The sequence below is a fragment of the Puntigrus tetrazona genome, unplaced genomic scaffold (genome assembly GCF_018831695.1).
Source record: "Puntigrus tetrazona isolate hp1 unplaced genomic scaffold, ASM1883169v1 S000000967, whole genome shotgun sequence".
Lineage (NCBI taxonomy): Eukaryota > Metazoa > Chordata > Actinopteri > Cypriniformes > Cyprinidae > Puntigrus > Puntigrus tetrazona.
The window spans coordinates 47,000-71,266 of NW_025048562.1; the positions used below are offsets into that span (position 1 = coordinate 47,000).

Sequence of the window (24,267 nt, forward strand, 5' to 3'; positions counted from 1 at the left end):
AAAAACAGTCAAACTCTGTTTAAAGTACAGCTACTTTAAAGGCAATTGAATTAAATAAGCAGTAAGGGAAAGCAAAGAGCTGGTCAAACTTTGGCCACACTAAGGGCCGTTGTATTAGATAAGTAGTGAAAAAACTCAAAAACTTACAGCACCTGGTATTCCTAGGCAGTCTCCCATCCAAGTACTAACCAGGCCCAACTCTGCTTAGCTTCTGAGATCAGGCAGGTGAACAGGGTGGTATGGCCGTAAGCGAAAGCTGCTGCAAAAAGCCCCCTATTTTAAGGTGAGGCACACTAAGTGCCATTATACTAGATAAGTAATGAATGAAATACAAAAAAAAAAATACTTCAAAATGAGCTACATTAAAGATAAGAGCATTAGTTAAGTAGTTAAAAACAGTCAAACTCTGTTTAAAGAACAGCTACTTTAAAGGCAATTGAATTAAATAAGCAGTAAGGAAAGCAAAGAGCTGGTCAAACTTTGACCACACTAAGGGCCAGTGTATTAGATAAGTAGTGAAAAAACTCAAAACTTACAGCACCTGGTATTCCTAGGCAGTCTCCTATCCAAGTACTAACTAGGCCCAACTCTGCTTAGCTTCTGAGATCAGGACGAGATCAGGCGTGAACAGGGTGTGGTATGGCCGTAAGCTAAAGCTGCTGCAAAAGCCCCTATTTTAAGGTGAGGCACACTAAGTGCCATTATACTAGATAAGTAATGAATGAAATACAAAAAAAAAAATACTTCAAAATGAGCTACATTAAAGATAAGAGCATTAGTTAAGTAGTTAAAAACAGTCAAACTCTGTTTAAAGAACAGCTACTTTAAAGGCAATTGAATTAAATAAGCAGTAAGGGAAAGCAAAGAGCTGGTCAAACTTTGGCCATACTAAGGGCCGTTGTATTAGATAAGTAGTGAAAAAACTCAAAAACTTACAGCACCTGGTATTCCTAGGCAGTCTCCCATCCAAGTACTAACCAGGCCCAACTCTGCTTAGCTTCTGAGATCAGGCGTGAACAGGGTGGTATGGCCGTAAGCGAAAGCTGCTGCAAAAAGGCCCCTATTTTAAGGTGAGGCACACTAAGTGCCATTATAGATTAGATTAGATTCAACTTTATTGTCATTACACATGTACAAGTACAAGGTAACGAAATGCAGTTTAGGTCTAACCAGGAGTGCAATAAGCAGCAAGTGCAGGATATAGGTACAAATATAAATATAAATTACAAAGATAAATATGTGATATGTACAAGTTAAATTACAGATGGGAAGGGGGAATTTACAGTGATTATGTGTAAACAATTTACAGATCGTTATGTACATAAGAAAGAGCAGGATATACAGGATATGTATAGACAATTTTACAAGAGTATGTACAGTGGATATGTACATACATTTACAAAGATATATACAGTGGAGTGCAATGAATGTTAACAGTGCATTTTAGTATTTTTGTTTTAATGGGGTGGGTGGGGCAGACATCAGTGGGGTAGAATTCAGTAGTGAGACAGCTCTGGTAAAAAAGCTGTTCCTCAGTCTACTTGTTCTAGTCGGGGAATCTGAATCGCCTGCCGGATGGCAGGAGGAAAACAGTTTGTGGGCAGGGTGAGAGGAGTCCTTAAGAATACTGCGTGCTCGACACAAACAGTGTTTCTTCTGGATGTCCTCAATGGATGGAAGTGGAGTTCCTGTGATGCGCTGGGCAGTTTTCACCACCCGCTGCAGTGCCTTACGCTCAGCAACAGAGCAGCTCCCATACCAGACTGTGACACAGTTTGTTAGGATGCTCTCTATTGTACAGCGATAGAAGTTCACCAGGATGGCTGAGGACAGCTGGTTCTTCTTAAGTTTCCTCAGAAAGAATAAACGCTGGTGAGCCTTCTTGACCAGGCTGGAGGTGTTGGTGGTCCAGGACAGATCCTCCGAGATGTGGGTTCCCAGGAACTTGATGCATGAGACAGGCTCCACAGCAATCCCATTAATGTGGATGGAATCATGTGAGCCTCTTCTCACCTTCCTGAAGTCCACAATGAGCTCCTTGGTTTTGGTGGTGTTAAGGAGCAGATTATTGTCTTTGCACCACGTGGCCAGATGCTGGACCTCTTCTCTGTAGGCAGTCTCATCGTTGTTGCTGATGAGACCGATCACCGTAGTGTCATCTGCAAACTTGATGATGGAGTTAGATCCAAACACAGGCCTGCAGTCGTGGGTGAAGAGGGAGTAGAGGAAGGGGCTCAGCACACAGCCTTGTGGTACACCGGTGTTGAGAGTGATAGTGGTGGAACAGATGTGGCCTGACCTAACATGCTGGGGTCTGTTGGTCAGGAAGTCCATAACCCAGTTGCACAGTGAGGTGTTAATGTCCAGATCTCTGAGTTTGGTGATTAACTTAGAGGTATGACCGTGTTGAATGCTGAACTGAAGTCAACAAACAGCATCCGTGCGTAAGTATTTTTGTTGTCCAAGTGTGTGAGTACAGAGTGCAGTGCGATGGAGACTGCATCCTCAGTGCTCCTATTGCCTTGATAGGCAAACTGGTGGGGTCCAGTGTGGAAGGCAGAGAGTCCTTCAGATGTGACAAGACTAGTCGCTCAAAGCACTTCATAACGATGGGTGTGAGTGCTACAGGGGCGGTAGTCGTTTAGGCACACTGGGCTAGAGATTTTGGCACTGGCACAATGGAGGTGGATTTGAAGCATGTTGGTACAGCTGCTTGGGCAAGGGACATGTTGAAAATGTCGCGAATACCCCAGCGAGCTGCTCTGCACATGCCCGTAGTACGCGTCCAGGGATACCGTCTGGTCCAGCAGCCTTGCGCGCGCGTTGATCCGGCTTAGTGCAGTGTAAACCTCTGAGGAGGTGAGTGTGATGGGTGGGTCGGTTGAGGGGTGATATTGGTGACCGTTTCATTATTGTCCCTCTCAAAGCGAGCATAAAAGTCATTAAGCTCGTTCAGAAAGAAGACATTAGGTGCTGTGGGGTGGAGTGGTTGGGTTTGTAATCACTGATGGCCTGGATGCCCTGCCACATGCGTCGAGGTCAGAGTTGGAAAAGTGCTCCTCTAACTTCAGCTTGTAGCAGTACTTGGCCTTTTGATGCCCCTCTTCAGATTTGCCCTGGAAGTGCTGTAGGCCTGTGCGTCACCTGATCTGAAGGCAGTGTTGCGTGCTTTCCACAGAAAGCGCACCTCCTTGTTCATCCATGGCTTCTGATTTGGGTATGTGGTGATCTGTTTCTGGGTAGTAACACTGTCTATGGTGGTGTTGATGTAATCCAGAACAGAGGAAGTGTAGTGGTCTATATCCGTGTGAGAGCCACAGGTAGCCTGGGAAGCAAACATACTCCAGTCTGTGTATTGAAACCTGTCCTGGAGTGTGGAGTCAGCCCCCGCTGGCCAGACTTTGATGGTCCTCACTGATGGCTTCACACGGTTGATGAGGGGGGAGTACTTGGGGGTGAGGAACAAAGAAAGGTGATCCGATTGTCCTAGATGGGGGAAGGGGGTCACAGCATAGGCTTCAGCCATGTTTGTGTATACATGGTCCAAAGTTCTGTTTCCTCTGGTGTGACAGAAAACGTTTTGGTGAAATTTAGGGAGGACTGCCTTCAAGTTAGAGTGATTAAAATCCCCCGCAACAATAAATGCAGCCTCCGGGTGAGCAGACTGTTGTTTACTGATGGCTGCATGAAGTTCGTTCATAGCAAGCTTGGCATCAGCATTGGGAGGAATATAAGCAGCAGTTATGATGGTGGATGTGAACTCCCGAGGCAGATAAAACGGTCTACTCTTAACCATGAGAAACTCTAGGTTGGCTGAGCAGTGTCTCCCAACGATAACAGAGTTTGTGCACCAAGCATTGTTAATATAAATGCACAATCCCCGCCTCTGGTCTTACGGAGTCATCCGCCGTTCTGTCTGCCCGGAATGTGTGGTGTCCAGCTATGCTGATAGCATGGTCTGGTATACTGCTGTTTAGCCATGTTTCGGTGAAGATCATGACATTGCAGTTCTGAAGAAGTTTTTGTTGTCTCTGATGGAGTCGAATCTCGTCCATTTTGTTCGCCAGTGACCGTACATTGGCAAGGAAAATGCTGGGTAAAGAGAGCCGATGTGGTGTTAGCTTTAGCTTAGCTCTTAGCCCTAAGCGCTTCCCGCCTTTGTTTGCGATCGCGCGCCGTCTTGAGCACTTCCGCCCGGCGGAAGAGCGCTCAGCCTCGGTAGTTCTGGCGATCTCGGGGCGAGTTGAAGGTTGCCGTTAAAACTGTCTGAAAATGATGAACCAATATCCAAAAGCTCATGTCAGATTATGCGATGTAAAGGCACTGCTGTTCTGCGAACAGACCCGAAAGAGCAGGTAGGCCCAACTCTGTTGTATTAGGATACTGCAAAACTGCAGAAACTGGAGAGACGCTGAGCCTCGCGATGTGTACGCGCCGCCATCTACATATACTATCTACATATCTACATATCTACCATCTACATATCTACATATACTAGATAAGTAATGAATGAAATACAAAAAAATACTTCAAAATGAGCTACATTAAAGATAAGAGCATTAGTTAAGTAGTTAAAAACAGTCAAACTCTGTTTAAAGAACAGCTACTTTAAAGGCAATTGAATTAAATAAGCAGTAAGGGAAAGCAAAGAGCTGGTCAAACTTTGGCCACACTAAGGGCCAGTGTATTAGATAAGTAGTGAAAAAACTCAAAAGCTTACAGCACCTGGTATTCCTAGGCAGTCTCCCATCCAAGTACTAACTAGGCCCAAATCTGCTTAGCTTCTGAGATCAGACGAGATCAGGCGTGAACAGGGTGGTATGGTCGTAAGCTAAAGCTGCTACAAAAAGCCCCGTATTTTAAGGTGAGGCACACTAAGTGCCATTATACTAGATAAGTAATGAATGAAATACAAAAAAATACTTCAAAATGAGCTACATTAAAGATAAGAGCATTAGTTAAGTAGTTAAAAACAGTCAAACTCTGTTTAAAGTACAGCTACTTTAAAGGCAATTGAATTAAATAAGCAGTAAGGGAAAGCAAAGAGCTGGTCAAACTTTGGCCACACTAAGGGCCGTTGTATTAGAAAAGTAGTGAAAAAACTCAAAAACTTACAGCACCTGGTATTCCTAGGCAGTCTCCCATCCAAGTACTAACCAGGCCCAACTCTGCTTAGCTTCTGAGATCAGGCGTGAACAGGGTGGTATGGTGGTATGGCCGTGCGAAAGCTGCTGCAAAAAGCCCCTATTTTAAGGTGAGGCACACTAAGTGCCATTATACTAGATAAGTAATGAATGAAATACAAAAAAAAAATACTTCAAAATGAGCTACATTAAAGATAAGAGCATTAGTTAAGTAGTTAAAAACAGTCAAACTCTGTTTAAAGAACAGCTACTTTAAAGGCAATTGAATTAAATAAGCAGTAAGGGGAAAGCAAAGAGCTGGTCAAACTTTGACCACACTAAGGGCCAATGTATTAGATAAGTAGTGAAAAAACTCAAAAACTTACAGCACCTGGTATTCCTAGGCAGTCTCCCATCCAAGTACTAACTAGGCCCAACTCTGCTTAGCTTCTGAGATCAGGCGTGAACAGGGTGGTATGGCCGTAAGCTAAAGCTGCTGCAAAAAGCCCCCTATTTTAAGGTGAGGCACACTAAGTGCCATTATACTAGATAAGTAATGAATGAAATACAAAAAAATACTTCAAAATGAGCTACATTAAAGATAAGAGCATTAGTTAAGTAGTTAAAAACAGTCAAACTCTGTTTAAAGAACAGCTACTTTAAAGGCAATTGAATTAAATAAGCAGTAAGGAAAGCAAAGAGCTGGTCAAACTTTGACCACACTAAGGGCCAGTGTATTAGATAAGTAGTGAAAAAACTCAAAAACACAGCACCTGGTATTCCTAGGCAGTCTCCCATCCAAGTACTAACTAGGCCCAACTCTTAGCTTCTGAGATCTGAGATCAGGCGTGAACAGGGTGGTATGGCCGTAAGCTAAAGCTGCTGCAAAAGCCCCTATTTTAAGGTGAGGCACACTAAGTGCCATTATACTAGATAAGTAATGAATGAAATACAAAAAAATACTTCAAAATGAGCTACATTAAAGATAAGAGCATTAGTTAAGTAGTTAAAAACAGTCAAACTCTGTTTAAAGAACAGCTACTTTAAAGGCAATTGAATTAAATAAGCAGTAAGGGAAAGCAAAGAGCTGGTCAAACTTTGGCCACACTAAGGGCCAGTGTATTAGATAAGTAGTGAAAAAACTCAAAACTTACAGCACCTGGTATTCCTAGGCAGTCTCCCATCCAAGTACTAACTAGGCCCAACTCTGCTTAGCTTCTGAGATCAGACGAGATCAGGCGTGAACAGGGGTGGTATGGCCGTAAGCTAAAGCTGCTGCAAAAAGCCCCTATTTTAAGGTGAGGCACACTAAGTGCCATTATACTAGATAAGTAATGAATGAAATAAAAAAAAATACTTCAAAATGAGCTACATTAAAGATAAGAGCATTAGTTAAGTAGTTAAAAACAGTCAAACTCTGTTTAAAGAACAGCTACTTTAAAGGCAATTGAATTAAATAAGCAGTAAGGAAAGCAAAGAGCTGGTCAAACTTTGGCCACACTAAGGGCCAGTGTATTAGATAAGTAGTGAAAAAACTCAAAAACTTACAGCACCTGGTATTCCTAGGCAGTCTCCCATCCAAGTACTAACTAGGCCCAACTCTGCTTAGCTTCTGAGATCAGACGAGATCAGGCGTGAACAGGGTGGTATGGCCGTAAGCGAAAGCTGCTGCAAAAAGCCCCTATTTTAAGGTGAGGCACACTAAGTGCCATTATACTAGATAAGTAATGAATGAAATACAAAAAAAAAAATACTTCAAAATGAGCTACATTAAAGATAAGAGCATTAGTTAAGTAGTTAAAAACAGTCAAACTCTGTTTAAAGAACAGCTACTTTAAAGGCAATTGAATTAAATAAGCAGTAAGGGAAAGCAAAGAGCTGGTCAAACTTTGGCCACACTAAGGGCCAGTGTATTAGATAAGTAGTGAAAAAACTCAAAAACTTACAGCACCTGGTATTCCTAGGCAGTCTCCCATCCAAGTACTAACTAGGCCCAACTCTGCTTAGCTTCTGAGATCAGGCGAGATCAGGCGTGAACAGGGTGGTATGGCCGTAGCGAAAGCTGCTGCAAAAAGCCCCTATTTTAAGGTGAGGCACACTAAGTGCCATTATACTAGATAAGTAATGAATGAAATACAAAAAAAAATACTTCAAAATGAGCTACATTAAAGATAAGAGCATTAGTTAAGTAGTTAAAAACAGTCAAACTCTGTTTAAAGAACAGCTACTTTAAAGGCAATTGAATTAAATAAGCAGTAAGGGAAAGCAAAGAGCTGGTCAAACTTTGACCACACTAAGGGCCAGTGTATTAGATAAGTAGTGAAAAAACTCAAAACTTACAGCACCTGGTATTCCTAGGCAGTCTCCCATCCAAGTACTAACTAGGCCCAACTCTGCTTAGCTTCTGAGATCAGGCGAGATCAGGCGTGAACAGGGTGGTATGGCCGTAAGCGAAAGCTGCTGCAAAAAGCCCCTATTTTAAGGTGGGGGCACACTAAGTGCCATTATACTAGATAAGTAATGAATGAAATACAAAAAAAAATACTTCAAAATGAGCTACATTAAAGATAAGAGCATTAGTTAAGTAGTTAAAAACAGTCAAACTCTGTTTAAAGAACAGCTACTTTAAAGGCAATTGAATTAAATAAGCAGTAAGGAAAGCAAAGAGCTGGTCAAACTTTGGCCACACTAAGGCCAGTGTATTAGATAAGTAGTGAAAAAACTCAAAACTTACAGCACCTGGTATTCCTAGGCAGTCTCCCATCCAAGTACTAACCAGGCCCAACTCTGCTTAGCTTCTGAGATCAGGCGAGATCAGGCGTGAACAGGGTGGTATGGCGTAGCGAAAGCTGCTGCAAAAAGCCCCCTATTTTAAGGTGAGGCACACTAAGTGCCATTATACTAGATAAGTAATGAATGAAATACAAAAAAATACTTCAAAATGAGCTACATTAAAGATAAGAGCATTAGTTAAGTAGTTAAAAACAGTCAAACTCTGTTTAAAGAACAGCTACTTTAAAGGCAATTGAATTAAATAAGCAGTAAGGAAAGCAAAGAGCTGGTCAAACTTTGGCCACACTAAGGGCCAGTGTATTAGATAAGTAGTGAAAAAACTCAAAAGCTTACAGCACCTGGTATTCCTAGGCAGTCTCCCATCCAAGTACTAACTAGGCCCAACTCTGCTTAGCTTCTGAGATCAGGATCAGCGAGATCAGGCGTGAACAGGGTGGTATGGCCGTAGCGAAAGCTGCTGCAAAAGCCCCTATTTTAAGGTGAGGCACACTAAGTGCCATTATACTAGATAAGTAATGAATGAAATACAAAAAAATACTTCAAAATGAGCTACATTAAAGATAAGAGCATTAGTTAAGTAGTTAAAAACAGTCAAACTCTGTTTAAAGAACAGCTACTTTAAAGGCAATTGAATTAAATAAGCAGTAAGGAAAGCAAAGAGCTGGTCAAACTTTGGCCACACTAAGGGCCAGTGTATTAGATAAGTAGTGAAAAAACTCAAAACTTACAGCACCTGGTATTCCTAGGCAGTCTCCCATCCAAGTACTAACTAGGCCCAACTCTGTAGCTTCTGAGATCAGGCGAGATCAGGCGTGAACAGGGTGGTATGGCCGTGTGAAAGCTGCTGCAAAAAGCCCCTATTTTAAGGTGAGGCACACTAAGTGCCATTATACTAGATAAGTAATGAATGAAATACAAAAAAAAATACTTCAAAATGAGCTACATTAAAGATAAGAGCATTAGTTAAGTAGTTAAAAACAGTCAAACTCTGTTTAAAGAACAGCTACTTTAAAGGCAATTGAATTAAATAAGCAGTAAGGAAAGCAAAGAGCTGGTCAAACTTTGACCACACTAAGGGCCAGTGTATTAGATAAGTAGTGAAAAAACTCAAAAACTTACAGCACCTGGTATTCCTAGGCAGTCTCCCATCCAAGTACTAACTAGGCCCAACTCTGCTTAGCTTCTGAGATCAGGCGAGATCAGGCGTGAACAGGGTGGTATGGCCGTAAGCGAAAGCTGCTGCAAAAAGCCCCTATTTTAAGGTGAGGCACACTAAGTGCCATTATACTAGATAAGTAATGAATGAAATACAAAAAAAAATACTTCAAAATGAGCTACATTAAAGATAAGAGCATTAGTTAAGTAGTTAAAAACAGTCAAACTCTGTTTAAAGAACAGCTACTTTAAAGGCAATTGAATTAAATAAGCAGTAAGGAAAGCAAAGAGCTGGTCAAACTTTGGCCACACTAAGGACCAGTGTATTAGATAAGTAGTGAAAAAACTCAAAAACTTACAGCACCTGGTATTCCTAGGCAGTCTCCCATCCAAGTACTAACTAGGCCCAACTCTGCTTAGCTTCTGAGATCAGGCGAGATCAGGCGTGAACGGGGTGGGATGGCCGTAAGCGAAAGCTGCTGCAAAAAGCCCCCTTTTTTAAGGTGAGGCACACTAAGTGCCATTATACTAGATAAGTAATGAATGAAATACAAAAAAATACTTCAAAATGAGCTACATTAAAGATAAGAGCATTAGTTAAGTAGTTAAAAACAGTCAAACTCTGTTTAAAGAACAGCTACTTTAAAGGCAATTGAATTAAATAAGCAGTAAGGGAAAGCAAAGAGCTGGTCAAACTTTGGCCACACTAAGAACCAGTGTATTAGATAAGTAGTGAAAAAACTCAAAAACTTACAGCACCTGGTATTCCTAGGCAGTCTCCCATCCAAGTACTAACTAGGCCCAACTCTGCTTAGCTTCTGAGATCAGGCGAGATCAGGCGTGAACAGGGTGGTATGGCCGTAGTGAAAGCTGCTGCAAAAAGCCCCTATTTTAAGGTGAGGCACACTAAGTGCCATTATACTAGATAAGTAATGAATGAAATAAAAAAAAAAAAATACTTCAAAATGAGCTACATTAAAGATAAGAGCATTAGTTAAGTAGTTAAAAACAGTCAAACTCTGTTTAAAGAACAGCTACTTTAAAGGCAATTGAATTAAATAAGCAGTAAGGGAAAGCAAAAGAGCTGGTCAAACTTTGACCACACTAAGGGCCAGTGTATTAGATAAGTAGTGAAAAAACTCAAAAACTTACAGCACCTGGTATTCCTAGGCAGTCTCCCATCCAAGTACTAACTAGGCCCAACTCTGTAGCTTCTGAGATCAGGCGAGATCAGGCGTGAACAGGGTGGTATGGCCGTGTGAAAGCTGCTGCAAAAAGCCCCTATTTTAAGGTGAGGCACACTAAGTGCCATTATACTAGATAAGTAATGAATGAAATACAAAAAAAAAAATACTTCAAAATGAGCTACATTAAAGATAAGAGCATTAGTTAAGTAGTTAAAAACAGTCAAACTCTGTTTAAAGAACAGCTACTTTAAAGGCAATTGAATTAAATAAGCAGTAAGGGAAAGCAAAGAGCTGGTCAAACTTTGACCACACTAAGGGCCAGTGTATTAGATAAGTAGTGAAAAAACTCAAAAACTTACAGCACCTGGTATTCCTAGGCAGTCTCCCATCCAAGTACTAACTAGGCCCAACTCTGCTTAGCTTCTGAGATCAGGCGAGATCAGGCGTGAACAGGGTGGTATGGCCGTAAGCGAAAGCTGCTGCAAAAAGCCCCCTATTTTAAGGTGAGGCACACTAAGTGCCATTATACTAGATAAGTAATGAATGAAATACAAAAAAAAAAAATACTTCAAAATGAGCTACATTAAAGATAAGAGCATTAGTTAAGTAGTTAAAAACAGTCAAACTCTGTTTAAAGAACAGCTACTTTAAAGGCAATTGAATTAAATAAGCAGTAAGGGAAAGCAAAGAGCTGGTCAAACTTTGGCCACACTAAGGGCCAGTGTATTAGATAAGTAGTGAAAAAACTCAAAACTTACAGCACCTGGTATTCCTAGGCAGTCTCCCATCCAAGTACTAACTAGGCCCAACTCTGTAGCTTCTGAGATCAGGCGAGATCAGGCGTGAACAGGGTGGTATGGCCGTGAAAGCTGCTGCAAAAAGCCCCTATTTTAAGGTGAGGCACACTAAGTGCCATTATACTAGATAAGTAATGAATGAAATACAAAAAAAAATACTTCAAAATGAGCTACATTAAAGATAAGAGCATTAGTTAAGTAGTTAAAAACAGTCAAACTCTGTTTAAAGAACAGCTACTTTAAAGGCAATTGAATTAAATAAGCAGTAAAGGAAAGCAAAGAGCTGGTCAAACTTTGGCCACACTAAGGGCCAGTGTATTAGATAAGTAGTGAAAAAACTCAAAAACTTACAGCACCTGGTATTTCTAGGCAGTCTCCCATCCAAGTACTAACTAGGCCCAACTCTGCTTAGCTTCTGAGATCAGACGAGATCAGGCGTGAACAGGGGTGGTATGGCCGTAGCGAAAGCTGCTGCAAAAGCCCCTATTTTAAGGTGAGGCACACTAAGTGCCATTATACTAGATAAGTAATGAATGAAATACAAAAAAAAAAAAAAACTTCAAAATGAGCTACATTAAAGATAAGAGCATTAGTTAAGTAGTTAAAAACAGTCAAACTCTGTTTAAAGAACAGCTACTTTAAAGGCAATTGAATTAAATAAGCAGTAAGGGAAAGCAAAGAGCTGGTCAAACTTTGGCCACACTAAGGGCCAGTGTATTAGATAAGTAGTGAAAAAACTCAAAACTTACAGCACCTGGTATTCCTAGGCAGTCTCCCATCCAAGTACTAACTAGGCCCAACTCTGCTTAGCTTCTGAGATCAGGCGAGATCAGGCGTGAACAGGGTGGTATGGCCGTGAAAGCTGCTGCAAAAAGCCCCTATTTTAAGGTGAGGCACACTAAGTGCCATTATACTAGATAAGTAATGAATGAAATACAAAAAAAAAAAAATACTTCAAAATGAGCTACATTAAAGATAAGAGCATTAGTTAAGTAGTTAAAAACAGTCAAACTCTGTTTAAAGAACAGCTACTTTAAAGGCAATTGAATTAAATAAGCAGTAAGGAAAGCAAAGAGCTGGTCAAACTTTGACCACACTAAGGGCCAGTGTATTAGATAAGTAGTGAAAAAACTCAAAACTTACAGCACCTGGTAATCCTAGGCAGTCTCCCATCCAAGTACTAACTAGGCCCAACTCTGCTTAGCTTCTGAGATCAGACGAGATCAGGCGTGAACAGGGTGGTATGGCGTAAGCTAAAGCTGCTGCAAAAAGCCCCTATTTTAAGGTGAGGCACACTAAGTGCCATTATACTAGATAAGTAATGAATGAAATACAAAAAAAAATACTTCAAAATGAGCTACATTAAAGATAAGAGCATTAGTTAAGTAGTTAAAAACAGTCAAACTCTGTTTAAAGAACAGCTACTTTAAAGGCAATTGAATTAAATAAGCAGTAAGGAAAGCAAAGAGCTGGTCAAACTTTGGCCACACTAAGGAGCCAGTGTATTAGATAAGTAGTGAAAAAACTCAAAACTTACAGCACCTGGTATTCCTAGGCAGTCTCCCATCCAAGTACTAACTAGGCCCAACTCTGTAGCTTCTGAGATCAGGCTGAGATCAGGCGTGAACAGGGTGGTATGGCCGTAAGAAAGCTGCTGCAAAAAGCCCCTATTTTAAGGTGAGGCACACTAAGTGCCATTATACTAGATAAGTAATGAATGAAATAAAAAAAATACTTCAAAATGAGCTACATTAAAGATAAGAGCATTAGTTAAGTAGTTAAAAACAGTCAAACTCTGTTTAAAGAACAGCTACTTTAAAGGCAATTGAATTAAATAAGCAGTAAGGAAAGCAAAGAGCTGGTCAAACTTTGGCCACACTAAGGGCCAGTGTATTAGATAAGTAGTGAAAAAACTCAAAACTTACAGCACCTGGTATTCCTAGGCAGTCTCCATCCAAGTACTAACTAGGCCCAACTCTGCTTAGCTTCTGAGATCAGACGAGATCAGGCGTGAACAGGGTGGTATGGCCGTAAGCTAAAGCTGCTGCAAAAAGCCCCCTATTTTAAGGTGAGGCACACTAAGTGCCATTATACTAGATAAGTAATGAATGAAATACAAAAAAAAAAATACTTCAAAATGAGCTACATTAAAGATAAGAGCATTAGTTAAGTAGTTAAAAACAGTCAAACTCTGTTTAAAGAACAGCTACTTTAAAGGCAATTGAATTAAATAAGCAGTAAGGGAAAGCAAAGAGCTGGTCAAACTTTGACCACACTAAGGGCCAGTGTATTAGATAAGTAGTGAAAAAACTCAAAACTTACAGCACCTGGTATTCCTAGGCAGTCTCCCATCCAAGTACTAACTAGGCCCAACTCTGCTTAGCTTCTGAGATCAGACGAGATCAGGCGTGAACAGGGGTGGTATGGCCGTAAGCGAAAGCTGCTGCAAAAAGCCCCTATTTTAAGGTGAGGCACACTAAGTGCCATTATACTAGATAAGTAATGAATGAAATACAAAAAAAAATACTTCAAAATGAGCTACATTAAAGATAAGAGCATTAGTTAAGTAGTTAAAAACAGTCAAACTCTGTTTAAAGAACAGCTACTTTAAAGGCAATTGAATTAAATAAGCAGTAAGGAAAGCAAAGAGCTGGTCAAACTTTGGCCACACTAAGGGCCAGTGTATTAGATAAGTAGTGAAAAAACTCAAAACTTACAGCACCTGGTATTCCTAGGCAGTCTCCCATCCAAGTACTAACTAGGCCCAACTCTGTAGCTTCTGAGATCAGGCGAGATCAGGCGTGAACAGGGTGGTATGGCCGTAAGCTAAAGCTGCTGCAAAAAGCCCTATTTTAAGGTGAGGCACACTAAGTGCCATTATACTAGATAAGTAATGAATGAAATACAAAAAAATACTTCAAAATGAGCTACATTAAAGATAAGAGCATTAGTTAAGTAGTTAAAAACAGTCAAACTCTGTTTAAAGAACAGCTACTTTAAAGGCAATTGAATTAAATAAGCAGTAAAGGAAAGCAAAGAGCTGGTCAAACTTTGGCCACACTAAGAGCCAGTGTATTAGATAAGTAGTGAAAAAACTCAAAACTTACAGCACCTGGTATTCCTAGGCAGTCTCCATCCAAGTACTAACTAGGCCCAACTCTGCTTAGCTTCTGAGATCAGGCGAGATCAGGCGTGAACAGGGTGGTATGGCCGTAAGCGAAAGCTGCTGCAAAAGCCCCTATTTTAAGGTGAGGCACACTAAGTGCCATTATACTAGATAAGTAATGAATGAAATACAAAAAAAAAAAAATACTTCAAAATGAGCTACATTAAAGATAAGAGCATTAGTTAAGTAGTTAAAAACAGTCAAACTCTGTTTAAAGAACAGCTACTTTAAAGGCAATTGAATTAAATAAGCAGTAAGGGAAAGCAAAGAGCTGGTCAAACTTTGGCCACACTAAGGAACCAGTGTATTAGATAAGTAGTGAAAAAACTCAAAAACTTACAGCACCTGGTATTCCTAGGCAGTCTCCCATCCAAGTACTAACTAGGCCCAACTCTGCTTAGCTTCTGAGATCAGGCGAGATCAGGCGTGAACAGGGTGGTATGGCCGTAGCGAAAGCTGCTGCAAAAGCCCCTATTTTAAGGTGAGGCACACTAAGTGCCATTATACTAGATAAGTAATGAATGAAATACAAAAAAAAATACTTCAAAATGAGCTACATTAAAGATAAGAGCATTAGTTAAGTAGTTAAAAACAGTCAAACTCTGTTTAAAGAACAGCTACTTTAAAGGCAATTGAATTAAATAAGCAGTAAGGGAAAGCAAAGAGCTGGTCAAACTTTGGCCACACTAAGTGCCAGTGTATTAGATAAGTAGTGAAAAAACTCAAAAACTAACAGCACCTGGTATTCCTAGGCAGTCTCCCATCCAAGTACTAACTAGGCCCAACTCTGCTTAGCTTCTGAGATCAGACGAGATCAGGCGTGAACAGGGTGGTATGGCCGTAAGCTAAAGCTGCTGCAAAAAGCCCCTATTTTAAGGTGAGGCACACTAAGTGCCATTATACTAAAGTAATGAATGAAATACAAAAAAATACTTCAAAATGAGCTACATTAAAGATAAGAGCATTAGTTAAGTAGTTAAAAACAGTCAAACTCTGTTTAAAGAACAGCTAATTTAAAGGCAATTGAATTAAATAAGCAGTAAGGGAAAGCAAAGAGCTGGTCAAACTTTGGCCACACTAAGGGCCAGTGTATTAGATAAGTAGTGAAAAACTCAAAACTTACAGCACCTGGTATTCCTAGGCAGTCTCCCATCCAAGTACTAACTAGGCCCAACTCTGCTTAGCTTCTGAGATCAGAGCGAGATCAGGCGTGAACAGGGTGGTATGGCCGTAAGCGAAAGCTGCTGCAAAAGCCCCTATTTTAAGGTGAGGCACACTAAGTGCCATTATACTAGATAAGTAATGAATGAAATACAAAAAAATACTTCAAAATGAGCTACATTAAAGATAAGAGCATTAGTTAAGTAGTTAAAAACAGTCAAACTCTGTTTTAAAGAACAGCTACTTTAAAGGCAATTGAATTAAATAAGCAGTAAGGGAAAGCAAAGAGCTGGTCAAACTTTGGCCACACTAAGAGGCCAGTGTATTAGATAAGTAGTGAAAAAACTCAAAAACTTACAGCACCTGGTATTCCTAGGCAGTCTCCCATCCAAGTACTAACTAGGCCCAACTCTGCTTAGCTTCTGAGATCAGGCGAGATCAGGCGTGAACAGGGTGGTATGGCCGTAGCGAAAGCTGCTGCAAAAGCCCCTATTTTAAGGTGAGGCACACTAAGTGCCATTATACTAGATAAGTAATGAATGAAATACAAAAAAAAAAACTTCAAAATGAGCTACATTAAAGATAAGAGCATTAGTTAAGTAGTTAAAAACAGTCAAACTCTGTTTAAAGAACAGCTACTTTAAAGGCAATTGAATTAAATAAGCAGTAAGGAAAGCAAAGAGCTGGTCAAACTTTGGCCACACTAAAGGGCCAGTGTATTAGATAAGTAGTGAAAAAACTCAAAAACTTACAGCACCTGGTATTCCTAGGCAGTCTCCCATCAAGTACTAACTAGGCCCAACTCTGTAGCTTCTGAGATCAGGCGAGATCAGGCGTGAACAGGGTGGTATGGCCGTAAAGCGAAAGCTGCTGCAAAAAGCCCCTATTTTAAGGTGAGGCACACTAAGTGCCATTATACTAGATAAGTAATGAATGAAATACAAAAAAAAAAAAAATACTTCAAAATGAGCTACATTAAAGATAAGAGCATTAGTTAAGTAGTTAAAAACAGTCAAACTCTGTTTAAAGAACAGCTACTTTAAAGGCAATTGAATTAAATAAGCAGTAAGGGAAAGCAAAAAGAGCTGGTCAAACTTTGGCCACACTAAGGGCCAGTGTATTAGATAAGTAGTGAAAAAACTCAAAAACTTACAGCACCTGGTATTCCTAGGCAGTCTCCCATCCAAGTACTAACTAGGCCCAACTCTGCTTAGCTTCTGAGATTAGGCGAGAACAGGGTGGTATGGCCGTAAGCGAAAGCTGCTGCAAAAAGCCCCCTATTTTAAGGTGAGGCACACTAAGTGCCATTATACTAGATAAGTAATGAATGAAATACAAAAAAAAAATACTTCAAAATGAGCTACATTAAAGATAAGAGCATTAGTTAAGTAGTTAAAAACAGTCAAACTCTGTTTAAAGAACAGCTACTTTAAAGGCAATTGAATTAAATAAGCAGTAAGGGAAAGCAAAGAGCTGGTCAAACTTTGGCCACACTAAGGGAACCAGTGTATTAGATAAGTAGTGAAAAAACTCAAAAACTTACAGCACCTGGTATTCCTAGGCAGTCTCCCATCCAGAAGTACTAACTAGGCCCAACTCTGCTTAGCTTCTGAGATCAGGCGAGATCAGGCGTGAACAGGGTGGTATGGCCGTGGCGAAAGCTGCTGCAAAAAGCCCCTATTTTAAGGTGAGGCACACTAAGTGCCATTATACTAGATAAGTAATGAATGAAATACAAAAAAAAAAAAAATACTTCAAAATGAGCTACATTAAAGATAAGAGCATTAGTTAAGTAGTTAAAAACAGTCAAACTCTGTTTAAAGAACAGCTACTTTAAAGGCAATTGAATTAAATAAGCAGTAAGGAAAGCAAAGAGCTGGTCAAACTTTGGCCACACTAAGGGCCAGTGTGTATTAGATAAGTAGTGAAAAAACTCAAAACTTACAGCACCTGGTATTCCTAGGCAGTCTCCCATCCAAGTACTAACCAGGCCCAACTCTGCTTAGCTTCTGAGATCAGGCGAGATCAGGCGTGAACAGGGTGGTATGGCCGTAAGCGAAAGCTGCTGCAAAAAGCCCCCTATTTTAAGGTGAGGCACACTAAGTGCCATTATACTAGATAAGTAATGAATGAAATACAAAAAAAAAATACTTCAAAATGAGCTACATTAAAGATAAGAGCATTAGTTAAGTAGTTAAAAACAGTCAAACTCTGTTTAAAGAACAGCTACTTTAAAGGCAATTGAATTAAATAAGCAGTAAGGGAAAGCAAAGAGCTGGTCAAACTTTGGCCACACTAAGGGCCAGTGTATTAGATAAGTAGTGAAAAAACTCAAAACTTACAGCACCTGGTATTCCTAGGCAGTCTCCCATCCAAGTACTAACTAGGCCCAACTCTGCTTGCAGCTTCTGAGATCAGGCGAGATCAGGCGTGAACAGGGTGGTATGGCATAAGCGAAAGCTGCTGCAAAAGCCCCTATTTTAAGGTGAGGCACACTAAGTGCCATTATACTAGATAAGTAATGAATGAAATACAAAAAAAAATACTTAAAAATGAGCTACATTAAAGATAAGAGCATTAGTTAAGTAGTTAAAAACAGTCAAACTCTGTTTAAAAAACAGCTACTTTAAAGGCAATTGAATTAAATAAGCAGTAAGGAAAGCAAGAGCTGGTCAAACTTTGGCCACACTAAGGACCAGTGTATTAGATAAGTAGTGAAAAAACTCAAAACTTACAGCACCTGGTATTCCTAGGCAGTCTCCCATCCAAGTACTAACCAGGCCCAACTCTGCTTAGCTTCTGAGATCAGGCGAGATCAGGCGTGAACAGGGTGGTATGGCGTAAGCGTGAAAAGCTGCTGCAAAAAGCCCCTATTTTAAGGTGAGGCACACTAAGTGCCATTATACTAGATAAGTAATGAATGAAATACAAAAAAAAATACTTCAAAATGAGCTACATTAAAGATAAGAGCATTAGTTAAGTAGTTAAAAACAGTCAAACTCTGTTTAAAAAAGAACAGCTACTTTAAAGGCAATTGAATTAAATAAGCAGTAAGGAAAGCAAAGAGCTGGTCAAACTTTGGCCACACTAAGGGCCAGTGTATTAGATAAGTAGTGAAAAAACTCAAAAACTTACAGCACCTGGTATTCCTAGGCAGTCTCCCATCCAAGTACTAACTAGGCCCAACTCTGCTTAGCTTCTGAGATCAGGCGAGATCAGGCGTGAACAGGGTGGTATGGCCGTGAAAGCGAAAGCTGCTGCAAAAAGCCCCTATTTTTAGGTGAGGCACACTAAGTGCCATTATACTAGATAAGTAATGAATGAAATACAAAAAAAAAAATACTTCAAAATGAGCTACATTAAAGATAAGAGCATTAGTTAAGTAGTTAAAAACAGTCAAACTCTGTTTAAAGAACAGCTACTTTAAAGGCAATTGAATTAAATAAGCAGTAAGGGAAAGCAAAGAGCTGGTCAAACTTTGACCACACTAAGGGCCAGTGTATTAGATAAGTAGTGAAAAAACTCAAAACTTACAGCACCTGGTATTCCTAGGCAGTCTCCCATCCAAGTACTAACTAGGCCCAACTCTGTAGCTTCTGAGATCAGAGCGAGATCAGGCGTGAACAGGGTGGTATGGCCGTGCGAAAGCTGCTGCAAAAAGCCCCTATTTTAAGGTGAGGCACACTAAGTGCCATTATACTAGATAAGTAATGAATGAAATACAAAAAAATACTTCAAAATGAGCTACATTAAAGATAAGAGCATTAGTTAAGTAGTTAAAACAGTCAAACTCTGTTTAAAGAACAGCTACTTTAAAGGCAATTGAATTAAATAAGCAGTAAGGAAAGCAAAGAGCTGGTCAAACTTTGGCCACACTAAGGGCCAGTGTATTAGATAAGTAGTGAAAAAACTCAAAAACTTACAGCACCTGGTATTCCTAGGCAGTCTCCCATCCAAGTACTAACTAGGCCCAACTCTGCTTAGCTTCTGAGATCAGGCGAGATCAGGCGTGAACAGGGGTATGGCCGTAAGCTAAAGCTGCTGCAAAAAGCCCCTATTTTAAGGTGAGGCACACTAAGTGCCATTATACTAGATAAGTAATGAATGAAATACAAAAAAAAATACTTCAAAATGAGCTACATTAAAGATAAGAGCATTAGTTAAGTAGTTAAAAACAGTCAAACTCTGTTTAAAAGAACAGCTACTTTAAAGGCAATTGAATTAAATAAGCAGTAAGGGAAAGCAAAGAGCTGGTCAAACTTTGGCCACACTAAGAGCCAGTGTATTAGATAAGTAGTGAAAAAACTCAAAAACTTACAGCACCTGGTATTCCTAGGCAGTCTCCCATCCAAGTACTAACTAGGCCCAACTCTGCTTAGCTTCTGAGATCAGGCGAGATCAGGCGTGAACAGGGTGGTATGGCCGTAAGCGAAAGCTGCTGCAAAAAGCCCCTATTTTAAGGTGAGGCACACTAAGTGCCATTATACTAGATAAGTAATGAATGAAATACAAAAAAAAATACTTCAAAATGAGCTACATTAAAGATAAGAGCATTAGTTAAGTAGTTAAAAACAGTCAAACTCTGTTTAAAAGTACAGCTACTTTAAAGGCAATTGAATTAAATAAGCAGTAAGGGAAAGCAAAGAGCTGGTCAAACTTTGGCCACACTAAGGGCCAGTGTATTAGATAAGTAGTGAAAAAACTCAAAACTTACAGCACCTGGTATTCCTAGGCAGTCTCCCATCCAAGTACTAACTAGGCCCAACTCTGTAGCTTCTGAGATCAGGCGAGATCAGGCGTGAACAGGGTGGTATGGCCGTAAGCTGAAAGCTGCTGCAAAAAGCCCCTATTTTAAGGTGAGGCACACTAAGTGCCATTATACTAGATAAGTAATGAATGAAATACAAAAAAATACTTCAAAATGAGCTACATTAAAGATAAGGCATTAGTTAAGTAGTTAAAAACAGTCAAACTCTGTTTAAAGAACAGCTACTTTAAAGGCAATTGAATTAAATAAGCAGTAAGGGAAAGCAAAAGAGCTGGTCAAACTTTGGCCACACTAAGAGCCAGTGTATTAGATAAGTAGTGAAAAAACTCAAAAACTTACAGCACCTGGTATTCCTAGGCAGTCTCCCATCCAAGTACTAACTAGGCCCAACTCTGCTTAGCTTCTGAGATCAGGCGAGATCAGGCGTGAACAGGGTGGTATGGCCGTAAGCGAAAGCTGCTGCAAAAAGCCCCTATTTTAAGGTGAGGCACACTAAGTGCCATTATACTAGATAAGTAATGAATGAAATACAAAAAAATACTTCAAAATGAGCTACATTAAAGATAAGAGCATTAGTTAAGTAGTTAAAAACAGTCAAACTCTGTTTAAAGAACAGCTACTTTAAAGGCAATTGAATTAAATAAGCAGTAAGGGAAAGCAAAGAGCTGGTCAAACTTTGGCCACACTAAGGGCCAGTGTATTAGATAAGTAGTGAAAAACTCAAAACTTACAGCACCTGGTATTCCTAGGCAGTCTCCCATCCAAGTACTAACTAGGCCCAACTCTGCTTAGCTTCTGAGATCAGGCGAGATCAGGCGTGAACAGGGTGGTATGGCCGTAAGCGAAAGCTGCTGCAAAAAGCCCCTATTTTAAGGTGAGGCACACTAAGTGCCATTATACTAGATAAGTAATGAATGAAATACAAAAAAAAATACTTCAAAATGAGCTACATTAAAGATAAGAGCATTAGTTAAGTAGTTAAAAACAGTCAAACTCTGTTTAAAGAACAGCTACTTTAAAGGCAATTGAATTAAATAAGCAGTAAGGGAAAGCAAAGAGCTGGTCAAACTTTGGCCACACTAAGGGCCAGTGTATTAGATAAGTAGTGAAAAAACTCAAAAACTTACAGCACCTGGTATTCCTAGGCAGTCTCCCATCCAAGTACTAACTAGGCCCAACTCTGCTTAGCTTCTGAGATCAGGCGAGATCAGGCGTGAACAGGGTGGTATGGCCGTGAAGCGAAAGCTGCTGCAAAAAGCCCCTATTTTAAGGTGAGGCACACTAAATTGCCATTATACTAGATAAGTAATGAATGAAATACAAAAAAATACTTCAAAATGAGCTACATTAAAGATAAGAGCATTAGTTAAGTAGTTAAAAACAGTCAAACTCTGTTTAAAGAACAGCTACTTTAAAGGCAATTGAATTAAATAAGCAGTAAGGAAAGCAAAGAGCTGGTCAAACTTTGGCCACACTAAGGGCCAGTGTATTAGATAAGTAGTGAAAAAACTCAAAAACTTACAGCACCTGGTATTCCTAGGCAGTCTCCCATCCAAGTACTAACTAGGCCCAACTCTGCTAGCTTCTGAGATCAGGCGAGATCAGGCGTGAACAGGGTGGTATGGCCGTAAGTGAAAGCTGCTGCAAAAGCCCCTATTTTAAGGTGAGGCACACTAAGTGCCATTATACTAGATAAGTAATGAATGAAATAAAAAAAAAATACTTCAAAAATGAGCTACATTAAAGATAAGAGCATTAGTTAAGTAGTTAAAAACAGTCAAACTCTGTTTAAAGAACAGCTACTTTAAAGGCAATTGAATTAAATAAGCAGTAAGGGAAAGCAAAGAGCTGGTCAAACTTTGGCCACACTAAGGGCCAGTGTATTAGATAAGTAGTGAAAAAACTCAAAAACTTACAGCACCTGGTATTCCTAGGCAGTCTCCCATCCAAGTACTAACTAGGCCCAACTCTGCTTAGCTTCTGAGATCAAGGCGAGATCAGGCGTGAACAGGGTGGTATGGCCGTAGCGAAAGCTGCTGCAAAAGCCCCTATTTTAAGGTGAGGCACACTAAGTGCCATTATACTAGATAAGTAATGAATGAAATACAAAAAAAAAAATACTTCAAAATGAGCTACATTAAAGATAAGAGCATTAGTTAAGTAGTTAAAAACAGTCAAACTCTGTTTAAAGAACAGCTACTTTAAAAGGCAATTGAATTAAATAAGCAGTAAGGAAAGCAAAGAAGCTGGTCAAACTTTGGCCACACTAAGAGACCAGTGTATTAGATAAGTAGTGAAAAAACTCAAAAACTTACAGCACCTGGTATTCCTAGGCAGTCTCCCATCCAAGTACTAACTAGGCCCAACTCTGCTTAGCTTCTGAGATCAGGCGAGATCAGGCGTGAACAGGGTGGTATGGCCGTCAAGTGAAAGCTGCTGCAAAAAGCCCCTATTTTAAGGTGAGGCACACTAAGTGCCATTATACTAGATAAGTAATGAATGAAATACAAAAAAATACTTCAAAATGAGCTACATTAAAGATAAGGCATTAGTTAAGTAGTTAAAAACAGTCAAACTCTGTTTAAAGAACAGCTACTTTAAAGGCAATTGAATTAAATAAGCAGTAAGGGAAAGCAAAGAGCTGGTCAAACTTTGGCCACACTAAGGGCCAGTGTATTAGATAAGTAGTGAAAAAACTCAAAACTTACAGCACCTGGTATTCCTAGGCAGTCTCCCATCCAAGTACTAACTAGGCCCAACTCTGCTTAGCTTCTGAGATCAGGCGAGATCAGGCGTGAACAGGGTGGTATGGCCGTAAGCAGCTGCTGCAAAAAGCCCCTATTTTAAGGTGAGGCACACTAAGTGCCATTATACTAGATAAGTAATGAATGAAATACATAAAAAAAAATACTTCAAAATGAGCTACATTAAAGATAAGAGCATTAGTTAAGTAGTTAAAAACAGTCAAACTCTGTTTAAAGAACAGCTACTTTAAAGGCAATTGAATTAAATAAGCAGTAAGGAAAGCAAAAGAGCTGGTCAAACTTTGGCCACACTAAGGGCCAGTGTATTAGATAAGTAGTGAAAAAACTCAAAACTTACAGCACCTGGTATTCCTAGGCAGTCTCCCATCCAAGTACTAACTAGGCCCAACTCTGCTTAGCTTCTGAGATCAGGCGAGATCAGGCGTGAACAGGGTGGTATGGCCGTAAGCGAAAGCTGCTGCAAAAAGCCCTATTTTAAGGTGAGGCACACTAAGTGCCATTATACTAGATAAGTAATGAATGAAATACAAAAAAAAATACTTCAAAATGAGCTACATTAAAGATAAGAGCATTAGTTAAGTAGTTAAAAACAGTCAAACTCTGTTTAAAGAACAGCTACTTTAAAGGCAATTGAATTAAATAAGCAGTAAGGAAAGCAAGAGCTGGTCAAACTTTGGCCACACTAAGGGCCAGTGTATTAGATAAGTAGTGAAAAAACTCAAAACTTACAGCACCTGGTATTCCTAGGCAGTCTCCCATCCAAGTACTAACTAGGCCCAACTCTGTAGCTTCTGAGATCAGAGCGAGATCAGGCGTGAACAGGGTGTATGTATGGCCGTAATGAAAGCTGCTGCAAAAAGCCCCTATTTTAAGGTGAGGCACACTAAGTGCCATTATACTAGATAAGTAATGAATGAAATACAAAAAATACTTCAAAATGAGCTACATTAAAGATAAGAGCATTAGTTAAGTAGTTAAAAACAGTCAAACTCTGTTTAAGAACAGCTACTTTAAAGGCAATTGAATTAAATAAGCAGTAAGGAAAGCAAAGAGCTGGTCAAACTTTGGCCACACTAAGGGCCAGTGTATTAGATAAGTAGTGAAAAAACTCAAAACTTACAGCACCTGGTATTCCTAGGCAGTCTCCATCCAAGTACTAACTAGGCCCAACTCTGCTTAGCTTCTGAGATCAGGCGAGATCAGGCGTGAACAGGGTGGTATGGCCGTAAGCGAAAGCTGCTGCAAAAAGCCCCTATTTTTAAGGTGAGGCACACTAAAGTGCCATTATACTAGATAAGTAATGAATGAAATACAAAAAAATACTTCAAAATGAGCTACATTAAGAGATAGAG

General features: G+C 39.9%; 2 non-coding genes and 48 pseudogenes across 2 annotated transcripts; all 50 read right to left on the reverse strand.

Moving 5' to 3' along the window:
- Positions 1-140: 140 nt before the first annotated feature.
- On the reverse strand, positions 141-251 carry LOC122336830 (annotated as a pseudogene).
- Positions 252-529: 278 nt separating this feature from the next.
- Positions 530-651, reverse strand: LOC122336889 (annotated as a pseudogene).
- A 278-nt stretch (positions 652-929) lies between these two features.
- LOC122336779 lies at positions 930-1,038 on the reverse strand (annotated as a pseudogene).
- A 3,675-nt stretch (positions 1,039-4,713) lies between these two features.
- On the reverse strand, positions 4,714-4,832 carry LOC122336892 (annotated as a pseudogene).
- A 276-nt stretch (positions 4,833-5,108) lies between these two features.
- Positions 5,109-5,217, reverse strand: LOC122336852 (annotated as a pseudogene).
- A 285-nt stretch (positions 5,218-5,502) lies between these two features.
- Positions 5,503-5,611, reverse strand: LOC122336818 (annotated as a pseudogene).
- A 659-nt stretch (positions 5,612-6,270) lies between these two features.
- On the reverse strand, positions 6,271-6,390 carry LOC122336887 (annotated as a pseudogene).
- Positions 6,391-6,664: 274 nt separating this feature from the next.
- On the reverse strand, positions 6,665-6,783 carry LOC122336766. The gene has a single exon (XR_006249368.1). It is a non-coding gene; the product is annotated as a 5S ribosomal RNA (ribosomal RNA).
- Positions 6,784-7,062: 279 nt separating this feature from the next.
- Positions 7,063-7,181, reverse strand: LOC122336787 (annotated as a pseudogene).
- Positions 7,182-7,456: 275 nt separating this feature from the next.
- Positions 7,457-7,575, reverse strand: LOC122336866 (annotated as a pseudogene).
- Positions 7,576-7,850: 275 nt separating this feature from the next.
- Positions 7,851-7,968, reverse strand: LOC122336827 (annotated as a pseudogene).
- A 274-nt stretch (positions 7,969-8,242) lies between these two features.
- Positions 8,243-8,365, reverse strand: LOC122336825 (annotated as a pseudogene).
- A 272-nt stretch (positions 8,366-8,637) lies between these two features.
- On the reverse strand, positions 8,638-8,754 carry LOC122336842 (annotated as a pseudogene).
- A 274-nt stretch (positions 8,755-9,028) lies between these two features.
- LOC122336867 lies at positions 9,029-9,147 on the reverse strand (annotated as a pseudogene).
- Positions 9,148-9,423: 276 nt separating this feature from the next.
- LOC122336771 lies at positions 9,424-9,542 on the reverse strand (annotated as a pseudogene).
- A 276-nt stretch (positions 9,543-9,818) lies between these two features.
- Positions 9,819-9,936, reverse strand: LOC122336775 (annotated as a pseudogene).
- Positions 9,937-10,216: 280 nt separating this feature from the next.
- LOC122336843 lies at positions 10,217-10,333 on the reverse strand (annotated as a pseudogene).
- Positions 10,334-10,610: 277 nt separating this feature from the next.
- LOC122336869 lies at positions 10,611-10,729 on the reverse strand (annotated as a pseudogene).
- A 280-nt stretch (positions 10,730-11,009) lies between these two features.
- LOC122336837 lies at positions 11,010-11,126 on the reverse strand (annotated as a pseudogene).
- A 273-nt stretch (positions 11,127-11,399) lies between these two features.
- Positions 11,400-11,519, reverse strand: LOC122336828 (annotated as a pseudogene).
- Positions 11,520-11,797: 278 nt separating this feature from the next.
- On the reverse strand, positions 11,798-11,916 carry LOC122336765 (annotated as a pseudogene).
- Positions 11,917-12,191: 275 nt separating this feature from the next.
- On the reverse strand, positions 12,192-12,309 carry LOC122336811 (annotated as a pseudogene).
- Positions 12,310-12,585: 276 nt separating this feature from the next.
- On the reverse strand, positions 12,586-12,703 carry LOC122336816 (annotated as a pseudogene).
- A 270-nt stretch (positions 12,704-12,973) lies between these two features.
- On the reverse strand, positions 12,974-13,091 carry LOC122336890 (annotated as a pseudogene).
- Positions 13,092-13,370: 279 nt separating this feature from the next.
- On the reverse strand, positions 13,371-13,490 carry LOC122336888 (annotated as a pseudogene).
- A 275-nt stretch (positions 13,491-13,765) lies between these two features.
- Positions 13,766-13,882, reverse strand: LOC122336809 (annotated as a pseudogene).
- Positions 13,883-14,155: 273 nt separating this feature from the next.
- Positions 14,156-14,273, reverse strand: LOC122336762 (annotated as a pseudogene).
- A 281-nt stretch (positions 14,274-14,554) lies between these two features.
- LOC122336788 lies at positions 14,555-14,673 on the reverse strand (annotated as a pseudogene).
- A 275-nt stretch (positions 14,674-14,948) lies between these two features.
- LOC122336801 lies at positions 14,949-15,067 on the reverse strand (annotated as a pseudogene).
- Positions 15,068-15,337: 270 nt separating this feature from the next.
- LOC122336886 lies at positions 15,338-15,457 on the reverse strand (annotated as a pseudogene).
- Positions 15,458-15,733: 276 nt separating this feature from the next.
- LOC122336790 lies at positions 15,734-15,852 on the reverse strand (annotated as a pseudogene).
- Positions 15,853-16,127: 275 nt separating this feature from the next.
- On the reverse strand, positions 16,128-16,243 carry LOC122336847 (annotated as a pseudogene).
- Positions 16,244-16,528: 285 nt separating this feature from the next.
- On the reverse strand, positions 16,529-16,637 carry LOC122336846 (annotated as a pseudogene).
- A 281-nt stretch (positions 16,638-16,918) lies between these two features.
- Positions 16,919-17,039, reverse strand: LOC122336853 (annotated as a pseudogene).
- Positions 17,040-17,320: 281 nt separating this feature from the next.
- LOC122336760 lies at positions 17,321-17,439 on the reverse strand. The gene has a single exon (XR_006249367.1). It is a non-coding gene; the product is annotated as a 5S ribosomal RNA (ribosomal RNA).
- A 671-nt stretch (positions 17,440-18,110) lies between these two features.
- Positions 18,111-18,228, reverse strand: LOC122336896 (annotated as a pseudogene).
- Positions 18,229-18,510: 282 nt separating this feature from the next.
- Positions 18,511-18,629, reverse strand: LOC122336768 (annotated as a pseudogene).
- Positions 18,630-18,909: 280 nt separating this feature from the next.
- Positions 18,910-19,027, reverse strand: LOC122336849 (annotated as a pseudogene).
- Positions 19,028-19,298: 271 nt separating this feature from the next.
- On the reverse strand, positions 19,299-19,415 carry LOC122336791 (annotated as a pseudogene).
- Positions 19,416-19,693: 278 nt separating this feature from the next.
- Positions 19,694-19,812, reverse strand: LOC122336870 (annotated as a pseudogene).
- Positions 19,813-20,089: 277 nt separating this feature from the next.
- Positions 20,090-20,206, reverse strand: LOC122336810 (annotated as a pseudogene).
- Positions 20,207-20,482: 276 nt separating this feature from the next.
- LOC122336871 lies at positions 20,483-20,601 on the reverse strand (annotated as a pseudogene).
- A 273-nt stretch (positions 20,602-20,874) lies between these two features.
- Positions 20,875-20,993, reverse strand: LOC122336872 (annotated as a pseudogene).
- A 277-nt stretch (positions 20,994-21,270) lies between these two features.
- Positions 21,271-21,389, reverse strand: LOC122336772 (annotated as a pseudogene).
- A 276-nt stretch (positions 21,390-21,665) lies between these two features.
- LOC122336776 lies at positions 21,666-21,783 on the reverse strand (annotated as a pseudogene).
- Positions 21,784-22,059: 276 nt separating this feature from the next.
- On the reverse strand, positions 22,060-22,179 carry LOC122336795 (annotated as a pseudogene).
- Positions 22,180-22,458: 279 nt separating this feature from the next.
- Positions 22,459-22,577, reverse strand: LOC122336770 (annotated as a pseudogene).
- A 274-nt stretch (positions 22,578-22,851) lies between these two features.
- Positions 22,852-22,970, reverse strand: LOC122336873 (annotated as a pseudogene).
- A 275-nt stretch (positions 22,971-23,245) lies between these two features.
- On the reverse strand, positions 23,246-23,364 carry LOC122336875 (annotated as a pseudogene).
- A 664-nt stretch (positions 23,365-24,028) lies between these two features.
- Positions 24,029-24,146, reverse strand: LOC122336763 (annotated as a pseudogene).
- Positions 24,147-24,267: the final 121 nt, after the last annotated feature.